The sequence below is a fragment of the Equus asinus genome, chromosome 24 (genome assembly GCF_041296235.1).
Source record: "Equus asinus isolate D_3611 breed Donkey chromosome 24, EquAss-T2T_v2, whole genome shotgun sequence".
Lineage (NCBI taxonomy): Eukaryota > Metazoa > Chordata > Mammalia > Perissodactyla > Equidae > Equus > Equus asinus.
The window spans coordinates 5,766,886-5,781,576 of record NC_091813.1 but is presented as its reverse complement, the minus strand read 5'-3'; positions in this window follow the sequence as shown (position 1 = coordinate 5,781,576).

Genomic DNA, 14,691 nt, shown 5'->3' with positions numbered 1-14,691 from the left:
TGAACCTTGTAGGAGAAGACCTAGGCAGAGTGCTCTTTGCCATCTGTCTGAGCCGCCTATTTGGAAGAAGCATGTCTGACTGGGCAAGGGCAACAAAGGAAACAAGAAACAAACGGGACCACATCAAATGCACACACTTCTGCCCACTCAAGGAAACCATCAACTGAATACTAAGACACCACAACAATTGGGAGAGGATGTTTGCAAACCACACATCGGACAAGGGGTGAAAAGCCCAAAGATACACTCAACTCGCACGTCTCCACAAGAAAAAAAACAAGCCAATGAAAACCTGGTCAAAAGATGGAAGCAGAGATTTCTCCGAAGAAGACAGAAAGAGGGCGAGTAGGTGCATGAAAACTTGTTCACCATCATGAAGTCTCAGGAAAATGCAAATCCAAACTGCAAGGCCATGGCAGCTCACTGTGGTCAGCATGGCTAGAAGGAAGCAGACAGGAAATAACAAGTGTCAGAGAGGAGGTGCAGAGAAGGGAAGCCTCCTGCACTGCTGGTGGGAGTGTAACCCGGTGCAGCCACGATGCCAAAGGTGTGGAACTGCCTCAGAAATTTAAGTATCCATGTCCCGTATGACCCAGCTATTAATCTGCCGCTTGCTTATCCAAAAAAGTCAGAAAGACTACCGCATAAAGACATGTGCATGGCTGTGTTCACCACAGTCTTACTCCTGATATCCAAGACTTGGAAAGCACCCTGGTGTCCAGCAAGGGATGATTGGAGAAGGAAGATGGGCTATAGCCACACAATGGTATACCACTCAGCCGGAACAAATGATGCAATCCAGCCGTTTGTGACCACCAGAATGGCTGTGAGGGTTTTAGGGGAAGTGTAACAAGCCCCAGTGAGAAATTCAAATACCATAGAATCTCACTTACAAGGAGAAGAAAAAGCAAGCACTAACCAACAGGTGGCACTGAACATTTGTATGCGGGCTCCCAGAGGCAAAGAGGGGCGGTGACGGAGGGTGAAAGAGAAGATTAGGCACAAGTGTGTGGTGAGGGCCTGTGATTAGTCTTACACTGGTGAAGATGATGTAAGCTACACAGAAGTCTAAAGCAATGAGGATGTGAATCTGGAAGTTATAGTACGTTCTAATGCAGGGTCATGGCTATAAATTCACCTCAAATCAAAAATCCAAAAAGGGGTCCAGAATGATGTCATAAAGCTTTGGGGGCGGAAAGAGTTTACAGAAGGTGAACTTCCAAGGATGGAAAATCACCTCCAAATGCTTACAGATGCTACAGAAAGGCAGACCATTCCAAATAGGTGAAGAGGAATACTACGAAGAGAACATGATCAGTCCTAAACCCATGAACGAACGGAAAATGTTACCGTCCATGATGTTATTACTAATCACCTTCACGAATAATCCAAACAGGCCCACGTCTTCCCAAGTTCAGGCAAAAGGTTGGTCCAAAAGTACAATTCAGGGCCGGCCCTGTGGTGGAGCAGGTAAGTGCCCACATTCCGCTTGGGCGGCCCGGGCCTCACTGTTTCACATTACGAGTGCATATCACATTAGTAGTGTTAGGAAATATAGATTTCATGGTATGGTGCGGGCAGAGATCATAAATAAGCAGCAATTGTGAGGATACGTTATCAATACGCACAAGAAAAGGAACCATAAGAATATTACAATCTATGGAAGTATCTGGTACACTTCCCAAAGGCAGAAGGAAGGAAAACTTGTGACCTGCCAAGGTGGAATTGGCAGAGTGCCACGAGATGACACCATCATTGTGCATCAGAACATTCCCTGGGCAACTTCAACTTGTGAGGGAGTCCAGGACTTTTTCTGGGTAAGGTCCACCCATTTTGCCATCTACCCAAGATATAAGAGATAAAACCCAGGATAATCTTACAGGAGTGAAACCAGTGTCTAGAGAGAATGTAGGAGCCCTTTCGAAGTTCAAGGAGAAAGATAGAAACTGACAACAATTGCAGAAAAAGGAAAACTATCCTACCTAGACAGGGTGAGGAGTCAGACTGGTCTGAGATGGCTGTGAAACTCTGTGTGCACGGAGGTTGTCAGGACAACTTCGAATTTTGAGGTCGCTTATGACATCACGGTGAACATGTCCCCCAGGGTGGCCGCATGGTTACAGTCTGAGGATTGGCCTAGGCTAGGCTATTAAAGGGACAGATACCCAGAAACAGGTTTGGCAAACAGAAAGCAGGCACAGAAACTAGAAGAGATAAAACAGAGTCTGATGCAAGGGATAAGAAAGGAACCCTAGGCCACAAGTGAGAATAGAGGGACAGGCACGGAGAGGAGAACATTGTCATCTATTCAAGTCTATGGGGAGGTCATGCTGATTCAAGCTTGCAACTTCATTGGAAACAAGTGGCCGGACTTGGCGTTCATCACACCTACAGTGCCCTTGTGCCTTAAGCATAATGCAAAGTCAAGAAAGATGTCTTGAGGACATTGAAGAGAAGAATCGATGCCTCCTTTCCAAGGCCCATAGCATTCTTTGCAGGTCAGTCTCTTTTTCCGAAGCTCTGGTGTCACGTGGGCCCACTGGGCACATGGTAATGTGTCCCAAGAGATGTCTTGGAAGCCTTGAAGGAATGGAGCCCTGTCACGCTTGGGGTATGTCTCTTTGTTTGGAAGTGCTCTACAAGGGTGCTGAAAAGCACCCTCTTCCACAGGGCTTCGTTCCTTCGTGAAGGCTGCCCTCCCAGGCTAGTGTGCTCTGTTTGCCTCCATCGAAATTCTCTCCCCCTACCTCTTGCCGTAGAAGGATTATTGATTATGTGTTTTGACACCATATGTAAGGAAGTTGCACGAAAATTAGAACTTTACAGTTGTGTTTCAAGAAAAATAAACAGGCCAGGGTAGAGGATGTAGGGCAAACAAATGGCACACCCTATAAAAATTAAGTAAGCCCGTATCTGGACGGAATCTAGGGGAACGTTCAAGGATCAGGGGTCAAGTTCGAAACTTCCCAAATCCGGAAAAGAGACAGAAAAATATCTTTCCTGGAGAGTGGAATTCATCCGATTTGTCTAAGTTGTCTTGGAAACATTGTGTCCGTGAAGGGGGTTGCCAGGACCACCTCGAATTTGGAGTTTCTGATCTCAGGATGTCAAACCAACCCACATGACCACGTGTTCTCAGTGCTTAGTTTGACCTAGGCTAGGGTAGCCAAGAGTCCTACAAGTGACCGGTGCAAATTCAAGGACAACAACCAAGAGTCACGAAAGCACTCACACCTCACCCTAGAGAACATACAGCGATTAAAGAAATACAAACTAATCCCTTGGAATGAAGGAGAACGGACTGATAAGCATGTCTAAGGGAGATAGCTGAGAAAGACCATGACGAGTATACTATGGAAAAGAAAAAGAGGACCCAGAAAATGGAAGGTGAACAGAAATCACACCTGAATTATCCACAATGAAAGATGATGTCCGTCTTTAGACAGACTCTGCTGGAACGTTTGAAAGTCAGAGAAATTCACAAGCCAAAAAACGGCAGCGAAGGTCAAGCATGGGCTAACTGGGAAGGGTGAGTTATGAGACTGCTCCAAGCAGGCTCTGAAACCTGTATCCAGGAAGCATGCTGGACCTCAGAGACACAATTATGACAAATCCTCTGACATCACAATGGACCCGAAAAACAACCTAGCCTCATCTACACAGTGCTAGAGTTGGGCTCACTAGTATATTTAACTCCCGTTGCACTCAACTGCACGTTGCCACTGAACATGTAAGTGGCCGGCCGGTGGTGCAGTGGTGAGGTCCGCACCTTCTGGGTCTGTGGCCCAGTATGGGCTGGGTGGAATCCTCGGTTTGGGCCTCCTCACCACTGCTTCAGTTGTTCTGGTGCAGGCGTCCGAGGTAGAGTAGAGGCAGATGGGAAGGGACGTTGGACAGGGCCAGACTTCCACAGCAAATACAGGAGCATTGCCAGCAGATGTGAGCACAGCAATGCACTTGTGCCAAAACAAAACCAATTAAAAGTTGCAAAGAATAGAAAAACTGAAGCTAAGGAAAAAAAAAACAAAAAAACAGGAGCTTGCCATTACGAAGAATAGGATCTCTGTGAATAACCTTAGCAAAACAGGTGAATTCTATGTTAATTCAAAAACTAGCAAACCCTTGGGGAAAGAAACTCAAGAAGACACAAGAAAAAAAAAAGATATCGAGGGATCTAGGAATGGAAGGATTAACACACTTGAAAGGTTCATACCGCAGTAAGGAATCTCTGGATTCCATGCAATCCCAGTCAAAGTTGCAGCAGTATTTGCCACAGAGAAGAAGAGAGAATCCTAAAGTTTCTAGCCAGCAACACGAGACCCTGACTAGGCAAAGGAATCCTCAGGAAAACGAACAAAGCAGCACGTGTCACAATTTCTGATTTCAACATAGAGGACGAAGCGCGAGGTACCGAAACGGCACAGTCTGGGCCCCAAAACAGGCATGAAGACCCATGCAAAACAATTGAGAGCCCAGAGCCCAACTCAAACTTACATGGACAGCCCATTTTGGACCAGGGAGCCAAGTGGAGACAGCGGAGAAAGGAGAGTCTCTACAATAAACGGTGCTGGGAAGCCTGCACAGCCACATGGAACACAACGAGAGTACACCATGATGTTACACCTGGCACACACACCACCTGAAGTGGATTAAAGCCTTGAATGGCAGACTTGAAACCGTGAACCTTGTAGGAGAAGACCTAGGCAGAGTGCTCTTTGCCATCTGTCTGAGCCGCCTATTTGGAAGAAGCATGTCTGACTGGGCAAGGGCAACAAAGGAAACAAGAAACAAACGGGACCACATCAAATGCACACACTTCTGCCCACTCAAGGAAACCATCAACTGAATACTAAGACACCACAACAATTGGGAGAGGATGTTTGCAAACCACACATCGGACAAGGGGTGAAAAGCCCAAAGATACACTCAACTCGCACGTCTCCACAAGAAAAAAAACAAGCCAATGAAAACCTGGTCAAAAGATGGAAGCAGAGATTTCTCCGAAGAAGACAGAAAGAGGGCGAGTAGGTGCATGAAAACTTGTTCACCATCATGAAGTCTCAGGAAAATGCAAATCCAAACTGCAAGGCCATGGCAGCTCACTGTGGTCAGCATGGCTAGAAGGAAGCAGACAGGAAATAACAAGTGTCAGAGAGGAGGTGCAGAGAAGGGAAGCCTCCTGCACTGCTGGTGGGAGTGTAACCCGGTGCAGCCACGATGCCAAAGGTGTGGAACTGCCTCAGAAATTTAAGTATCCATGTCCCGTATGACCCAGCTATTAATCTGCCGCTTGCTTATCCAAAAAAGTCAGAAAGACTACCGCATAAAGACATGTGCATGGCTGTGTTCACCACAGTCTTACTCCTGATATCCAAGACTTGGAAAGCACCCTGGTGTCCAGCAAGGGATGATTGGAGAAGGAAGATGGGCTATAGCCACACAATGGTATACCACTCAGCCGGAACAAATGATGCAATCCAGCCGTTTGTGACCACCAGAATGGCTGTGAGGGTTTTAGGGGAAGTGTAACAAGCCCCAGTGAGAAATTCAAATACCATAGAATCTCACTTACAAGGAGAAGAAAAAGCAAGCACTAACCAACAGGTGGCACTGAACATTTGTATGCGGGCTCCCAGAGGCAAAGAGGGGCGGTGACGGAGGGTGAAAGAGAAGATTAGGCACAAGTGTGTGGTGAGGGCCTGTGATTAGTCTTACACTGGTGAAGATGATGTAAGCTACACAGAAGTCTAAAGCAATGAGGATGTGAATCTGGAAGTTATAGTACGTTCTAATGCAGGGTCATGGCTATAAATTCACCTCAAATCAAAAATCCAAAAAGGGGTCCAGAATGATGTCATAAAGCTTTGGGGGCGGAAAGAGTTTACAGAAGGTGAACTTCCAAGGATGGAAAATCACCTCCAAATGCTTACAGATGCTACAGAAAGGCAGACCATTCCAAATAGGTGAAGAGGAATACTACGAAGAGAACATGATCAGTCCTAAACCCATGAACGAACGGAAAATGTTACCGTCCATGATGTTATTACTAATCACCTTCACGAATAATCCAAACAGGCCCACGTCTTCCCAAGTTCAGGCAAAAGGTTGGTCCAAAAGTACAATTCAGGGCCGGCCCTGTGGTGGAGCAGGTAAGTGCCCACATTCCGCTTGGGCGGCCCGGGCCTCACTGTTTCACATTACGAGTGCATATCACATTAGTAGTGTTAGGAAATATAGATTTCATGGTATGGTGCGGGCAGAGATCATAAATAAGCAGCAATTGTGAGGATACGTTATCAATACGCACAAGAAAAGGAACCATAAGAATATTACAATCTATGGAAGTATCTGGTACACTTCCCAAAGGCAGAAGGAAGGAAAACTTGTGACCTGCCAAGGTGGAATTGGCAGAGTGCCACGAGATGACACCATCATTGTGCATCAGAACATTCCCTGGGCAACTTCAACTTGTGAGGGAGTCCAGGACTTTTTCTGGGTAAGGTCCACCCATTTTGCCATCTACCCAAGATATAAGAGATAAAACCCAGGATAATCTTACAGGAGTGAAACCAGTGTCTAGAGAGAATGTAGGAGCCCTTTCGAAGTTCAAGGAGAAAGATAGAAACTGACAACAATTGCAGAAAAAGGAAAACTATCCTACCTAGACAGGGTGAGGAGTCAGACTGGTCTGAGATGGCTGTGAAACTCTGTGTGCACGGAGGTTGTCAGGACAACTTCGAATTTTGAGGTCGCTTATGACATCACGGTGAACATGTCCCCCAGGGTGGCCGCATGGTTACAGTCTGAGGATTGGCCTAGGCTAGGCTATTAAAGGGACAGATACCCAGAAACAGGTTTGGCAAACAGAAAGCAGGCACAGAAACTAGAAGAGATAAAACAGAGTCTGATGCAAGGGATAAGAAAGGAACCCTAGGCCACAAGTGAGAATAGAGGGACAGGCACGGAGAGGAGAACATTGTCATCTATTCAAGTCTATGGGGAGGTCATGCTGATTCAAGCTTGCAACTTCATTGGAAACAAGTGGCCGGACTTGGCGTTCATCACACCTACAGTGCCCTTGTGCCTTAAGCATAATGCAAAGTCAAGAAAGATGTCTTGAGGACATTGAAGAGAAGAATCGATGCCTCCTTTCCAAGGCCCATAGCATTCTTTGCAGGTCAGTCTCTTTTTCCGAAGCTCTGGTGTCACGTGGGCCCACTGGGCACATGGTAATGTGTCCCAAGAGATGTCTTGGAAGCCTTGAAGGAATGGAGCCCTGTCACGCTTGGGGTATGTCTCTTTGTTTGGAAGTGCTCTACAAGGGTGCTGAAAAGCACCCTCTTCCACAGGGCTTCGTTCCTTCGTGAAGGCTGCCCTCCCAGGCTAGTGTGCTCTGTTTGCCTCCATCGAAATTCTCTCCCCCTACCTCTTGCCGTAGAAGGATTATTGATTATGTGTTTTGACACCATATGTAAGGAAGTTGCACGAAAATTAGAACTTTACAGTTGTGTTTCAAGAAAAATAAACAGGCCAGGGTAGAGGATGTAGGGCAAACAAATGGCACACCCTATAAAAATTAAGTAAGCCCGTATCTGGACGGAATCTAGGGGAACGTTCAAGGATCAGGGGTCAAGTTCGAAACTTCCCAAATCCGGAAAAGAGACAGAAAAATATCTTTCCTGGAGAGTGGAATTCATCCGATTTGTCTAAGTTGTCTTGGAAACATTGTGTCCGTGAAGGGGGTTGCCAGGACCACCTCGAATTTGGAGTTTCTGATCTCAGGATGTCAAACCAACCCACATGACCACGTGTTCTCAGTGCTTAGTTTGACCTAGGCTAGGGTAGCCAAGAGTCCTACAAGTGACCGGTGCAAATTCAAGGACAACAACCAAGAGTCACGAAAGCACTCACACCTCACCCTAGAGAACATACAGCGATTAAAGAAATACAAACTAATCCCTTGGAATGAAGGAGAACGGACTGATAAGCATGTCTAAGGGAGATAGCTGAGAAAGACCATGACGAGTATACTATGGAAAAGAAAAAGAGGACCCAGAAAATGGAAGGTGAACAGAAATCACACCTGAATTATCCACAATGAAAGATGATGTCCGTCTTTAGACAGACTCTGCTGGAACGTTTGAAAGTCAGAGAAATTCACAAGCCAAAAAACGGCAGCGAAGGTCAAGCATGGGCTAACTGGGAAGGGTGAGTTATGAGACTGCTCCAAGCAGGCTCTGAAACCTGTATCCAGGAAGCATGCTGGACCTCAGAGACACAATTATGACAAATCCTCTGACATCACAATGGACCCGAAAAACAACCTAGCCTCATCTACACAGTGCTAGAGTTGGGCTCACTAGTATATTTAACTCCCGTTGCACTCAACTGCACGTTGCCACTGAACATGTAAGTGGCCGGCCGGTGGTGCAGTGGTGAGGTCCGCACCTTCTGGGTCTGTGGCCCAGTATGGGCTGGGTGGAATCCTCGGTTTGGGCCTCCTCACCACTGCTTCAGTTGTTCTGGTGCAGGCGTCCGAGGTAGAGTAGAGGCAGATGGGAAGGGACGTTGGACAGGGCCAGACTTCCACAGCAAATACAGGAGCATTGCCAGCAGATGTGAGCACAGCAATGCACTTGTGCCAAAACAAAACCAATTAAAAGTTGCAAAGAATAGAAAAACTGAAGCTAAGGAAAAAAAAAACAAAAAAACAGGAGCTTGCCATTACGAAGAATAGGATCTCTGTGAATAACCTTAGCAAAACAGGTGAATTCTATGTTAATTCAAAAACTAGCAAACCCTTGGGGAAAGAAACTCAAGAAGACACAAGAAAAAAAAAGATATCGAGGGATCTAGGAATGGAAGGATTAACACACTTGAAAGGTTCATACCGCAGTAAGGAATCTCTGGATTCCATGCAATCCCAGTCAAAGTTGCAGCAGTATTTGCCACAGAGAAGAAGAGAGAATCCTAAAGTTTCTAGCCAGCAACACGAGACCCTGACTAGGCAAAGGAATCCTCAGGAAAACGAACAAAGCAGCACGTGTCACAATTTCTGATTTCAACATAGAGGACGAAGCGCGAGGTACCGAAACGGCACAGTCTGGGCCCCAAAACAGGCATGAAGACCCATGCAAAACAATTGAGAGCCCAGAGCCCAACTCAAACTTACATGGACAGCCCATTTTGGACCAGGGAGCCAAGTGGAGACAGCGGAGAAAGGAGAGTCTCTACAATAAACGGTGCTGGGAAGCCTGCACAGCCACATGGAACACAACGAGAGTACACCATGATGTTACACCTGGCACACACACCACCTGAAGTGGATTAAAGCCTTGAATGGCAGACTTGAAACCGTGAACCTTGTAGGAGAAGACCTAGGCAGAGTGCTCTTTGCCATCTGTCTGAGCCGCCTATTTGGAAGAAGCATGTCTGACTGGGCAAGGGCAACAAAGGAAACAAGAAACAAACGGGACCACATCAAATGCACACACTTCTGCCCACTCAAGGAAACCATCAACTGAATACTAAGACACCACAACAATTGGGAGAGGATGTTTGCAAACCACACATCGGACAAGGGGTGAAAAGCCCAAAGATACACTCAACTCGCACGTCTCCACAAGAAAAAAAACAAGCCAATGAAAACCTGGTCAAAAGATGGAAGCAGAGATTTCTCCGAAGAAGACAGAAAGAGGGCGAGTAGGTGCATGAAAACTTGTTCACCATCATGAAGTCTCAGGAAAATGCAAATCCAAACTGCAAGGCCATGGCAGCTCACTGTGGTCAGCATGGCTAGAAGGAAGCAGACAGGAAATAACAAGTGTCAGAGAGGAGGTGCAGAGAAGGGAAGCCTCCTGCACTGCTGGTGGGAGTGTAACCCGGTGCAGCCACGATGCCAAAGGTGTGGAACTGCCTCAGAAATTTAAGTATCCATGTCCCGTATGACCCAGCTATTAATCTGCCGCTTGCTTATCCAAAAAAGTCAGAAAGACTACCGCATAAAGACATGTGCATGGCTGTGTTCACCACAGTCTTACTCCTGATATCCAAGACTTGGAAAGCACCCTGGTGTCCAGCAAGGGATGATTGGAGAAGGAAGATGGGCTATAGCCACACAATGGTATACCACTCAGCCGGAACAAATGATGCAATCCAGCCGTTTGTGACCACCAGAATGGCTGTGAGGGTTTTAGGGGAAGTGTAACAAGCCCCAGTGAGAAATTCAAATACCATAGAATCTCACTTACAAGGAGAAGAAAAAGCAAGCACTAACCAACAGGTGGCACTGAACATTTGTATGCGGGCTCCCAGAGGCAAAGAGGGGCGGTGACGGAGGGTGAAAGAGAAGATTAGGCACAAGTGTGTGGTGAGGGCCTGTGATTAGTCTTACACTGGTGAAGATGATGTAAGCTACACAGAAGTCTAAAGCAATGAGGATGTGAATCTGGAAGTTATAGTACGTTCTAATGCAGGGTCATGGCTATAAATTCACCTCAAATCAAAAATCCAAAAAGGGGTCCAGAATGATGTCATAAAGCTTTGGGGGCGGAAAGAGTTTACAGAAGGTGAACTTCCAAGGATGGAAAATCACCTCCAAATGCTTACAGATGCTACAGAAAGGCAGACCATTCCAAATAGGTGAAGAGGAATACTACGAAGAGAACATGATCAGTCCTAAACCCATGAACGAACGGAAAATGTTACCGTCCATGATGTTATTACTAATCACCTTCACGAATAATCCAAACAGGCCCACGTCTTCCCAAGTTCAGGCAAAAGGTTGGTCCAAAAGTACAATTCAGGGCCGGCCCTGTGGTGGAGCAGGTAAGTGCCCACATTCCGCTTGGGCGGCCCGGGCCTCACTGTTTCACATTACGAGTGCATATCACATTAGTAGTGTTAGGAAATATAGATTTCATGGTATGGTGCGGGCAGAGATCATAAATAAGCAGCAATTGTGAGGATACGTTATCAATACGCACAAGAAAAGGAACCATAAGAATATTACAATCTATGGAAGTATCTGGTACACTTCCCAAAGGCAGAAGGAAGGAAAACTTGTGACCTGCCAAGGTGGAATTGGCAGAGTGCCACGAGATGACACCATCATTGTGCATCAGAACATTCCCTGGGCAACTTCAACTTGTGAGGGAGTCCAGGACTTTTTCTGGGTAAGGTCCACCCATTTTGCCATCTACCCAAGATATAAGAGATAAAACCCAGGATAATCTTACAGGAGTGAAACCAGTGTCTAGAGAGAATGTAGGAGCCCTTTCGAAGTTCAAGGAGAAAGATAGAAACTGACAACAATTGCAGAAAAAGGAAAACTATCCTACCTAGACAGGGTGAGGAGTCAGACTGGTCTGAGATGGCTGTGAAACTCTGTGTGCACGGAGGTTGTCAGGACAACTTCGAATTTTGAGGTCGCTTATGACATCACGGTGAACATGTCCCCCAGGGTGGCCGCATGGTTACAGTCTGAGGATTGGCCTAGGCTAGGCTATTAAAGGGACAGATACCCAGAAACAGGTTTGGCAAACAGAAAGCAGGCACAGAAACTAGAAGAGATAAAACAGAGTCTGATGCAAGGGATAAGAAAGGAACCCTAGGCCACAAGTGAGAATAGAGGGACAGGCACGGAGAGGAGAACATTGTCATCTATTCAAGTCTATGGGGAGGTCATGCTGATTCAAGCTTGCAACTTCATTGGAAACAAGTGGCCGGACTTGGCGTTCATCACACCTACAGTGCCCTTGTGCCTTAAGCATAATGCAAAGTCAAGAAAGATGTCTTGAGGACATTGAAGAGAAGAATCGATGCCTCCTTTCCAAGGCCCATAGCATTCTTTGCAGGTCAGTCTCTTTTTCCGAAGCTCTGGTGTCACGTGGGCCCACTGGGCACATGGTAATGTGTCCCAAGAGATGTCTTGGAAGCCTTGAAGGAATGGAGCCCTGTCACGCTTGGGGTATGTCTCTTTGTTTGGAAGTGCTCTACAAGGGTGCTGAAAAGCACCCTCTTCCACAGGGCTTCGTTCCTTCGTGAAGGCTGCCCTCCCAGGCTAGTGTGCTCTGTTTGCCTCCATCGAAATTCTCTCCCCCTACCTCTTGCCGTAGAAGGATTATTGATTATGTGTTTTGACACCATATGTAAGGAAGTTGCACGAAAATTAGAACTTTACAGTTGTGTTTCAAGAAAAATAAACAGGCCAGGGTAGAGGATGTAGGGCAAACAAATGGCACACCCTATAAAAATTAAGTAAGCCCGTATCTGGACGGAATCTAGGGGAACGTTCAAGGATCAGGGGTCAAGTTCGAAACTTCCCAAATCCGGAAAAGAGACAGAAAAATATCTTTCCTGGAGAGTGGAATTCATCCGATTTGTCTAAGTTGTCTTGGAAACATTGTGTCCGTGAAGGGGGTTGCCAGGACCACCTCGAATTTGGAGTTTCTGATCTCAGGATGTCAAACCAACCCACATGACCACGTGTTCTCAGTGCTTAGTTTGACCTAGGCTAGGGTAGCCAAGAGTCCTACAAGTGACCGGTGCAAATTCAAGGACAACAACCAAGAGTCACGAAAGCACTCACACCTCACCCTAGAGAACATACAGCGATTAAAGAAATACAAACTAATCCCTTGGAATGAAGGAGAACGGACTGATAAGCATGTCTAAGGGAGATAGCTGAGAAAGACCATGACGAGTATACTATGGAAAAGAAAAAGAGGACCCAGAAAATGGAAGGTGAACAGAAATCACACCTGAATTATCCACAATGAAAGATGATGTCCGTCTTTAGACAGACTCTGCTGGAACGTTTGAAAGTCAGAGAAATTCACAAGCCAAAAAACGGCAGCGAAGGTCAAGCATGGGCTAACTGGGAAGGGTGAGTTATGAGACTGCTCCAAGCAGGCTCTGAAACCTGTATCCAGGAAGCATGCTGGACCTCAGAGACACAATTATGACAAATCCTCTGACATCACAATGGACCCGAAAAACAACCTAGCCTCATCTACACAGTGCTAGAGTTGGGCTCACTAGTATATTTAACTCCCGTTGCACTCAACTGCACGTTGCCACTGAACATGTAAGTGGCCGGCCGGTGGTGCAGTGGTGAGGTCCGCACCTTCTGGGTCTGTGGCCCAGTATGGGCTGGGTGGAATCCTCGGTTTGGGCCTCCTCACCACTGCTTCAGTTGTTCTGGTGCAGGCGTCCGAGGTAGAGTAGAGGCAGATGGGAAGGGACGTTGGACAGGGCCAGACTTCCACAGCAAATACAGGAGCATTGCCAGCAGATGTGAGCACAGCAATGCACTTGTGCCAAAACAAAACCAATTAAAAGTTGCAAAGAATAGAAAAACTGAAGCTAAGGAAAAAAAAAACAAAAAAACAGGAGCTTGCCATTACGAAGAATAGGATCTCTGTGAATAACCTTAGCAAAACAGGTGAATTCTATGTTAATTCAAAAACTAGCAAACCCTTGGGGAAAGAAACTCAAGAAGACACAAGAAAAAAAAAAGATATCGAGGGATCTAGGAATGGAAGGATTAACACACTTGAAAGGTTCATACCGCAGTAAGGAATCTCTGGATTCCATGCAATCCCAGTCAAAGTTGCAGCAGTATTTGCCACAGAGAAGAAGAGAGAATCCTAAAGTTTCTAGCCAGCAACACGAGACCCTGACTAGGCAAAGGAATCCTCAGGAAAACGAACAAAGCAGCACGTGTCACAATTTCTGATTTCAACATAGAGGACGAAGCGCGAGGTACCGAAACGGCACAGTCTGGGCCCCAAAACAGGCATGAAGACCCATGCAAAACAATTGAGAGCCCAGAGCCCAACTCAAACTTACATGGACAGCCCATTTTGGACCAGGGAGCCAAGTGGAGACAGCGGAGAAAGGAGAGTCTCTACAATAAACGGTGCTGGGAAGCCTGCACAGCCACATGGAACACAACGAGAGTACACCATGATGTTACACCTGGCACACACACCACCTGAAGTGGATTAAAGCCTTGAATGGCAGACTTGAAACCGTGAACCTTGTAGGAGAAGACCTAGGCAGAGTGCTCTTTGCCATCTGTCTGAGCCGCCTATTTGGAAGAAGCATGTCTGACTGGGCAAGGGCAACAAAGGAAACAAGAAACAAACGGGACCACATCAAATGCACACACTTCTGCCCACTCAAGGAAACCATCAACTGAATACTAAGACACCACAACAATTGGGAGAGGATGTTTGCAAACCACACATCGGACAAGGGGTGAAAAGCCCAAAGATACACTCAACTCGCACGTCTCCACAAGAAAAAAAACAAGCCAATGAAAACCTGGTCAAAAGATGGAAGCAGAGATTTCTCCGAAGAAGACAGAAAGAGGGCGAGTAGGTGCATGAAAACTTGTTCACCATCATGAAGTCTCAGGAAAATGCAAATCCAAACTGCAAGGCCATGGCAGCTCACTGTGGTCAGCATGGCTAGAAGGAAGCAGACAGGAAATAACAAGTGTCAGAGAGGAGGTGCAGAGAAGGGAAGCCTCCTGCACTGCTGGTGGGAGTGTAACCCGGTGCAGCCACGATGCCAAAGGTGTGGAACTGCCTCAGAAATTTAAGTATCCATGTCCCGTATGACCCAGCTATTAATCTGCCGCTTGCTTATCCAAAAAAGTCAGAAAGACTACCGCATAAAGACATG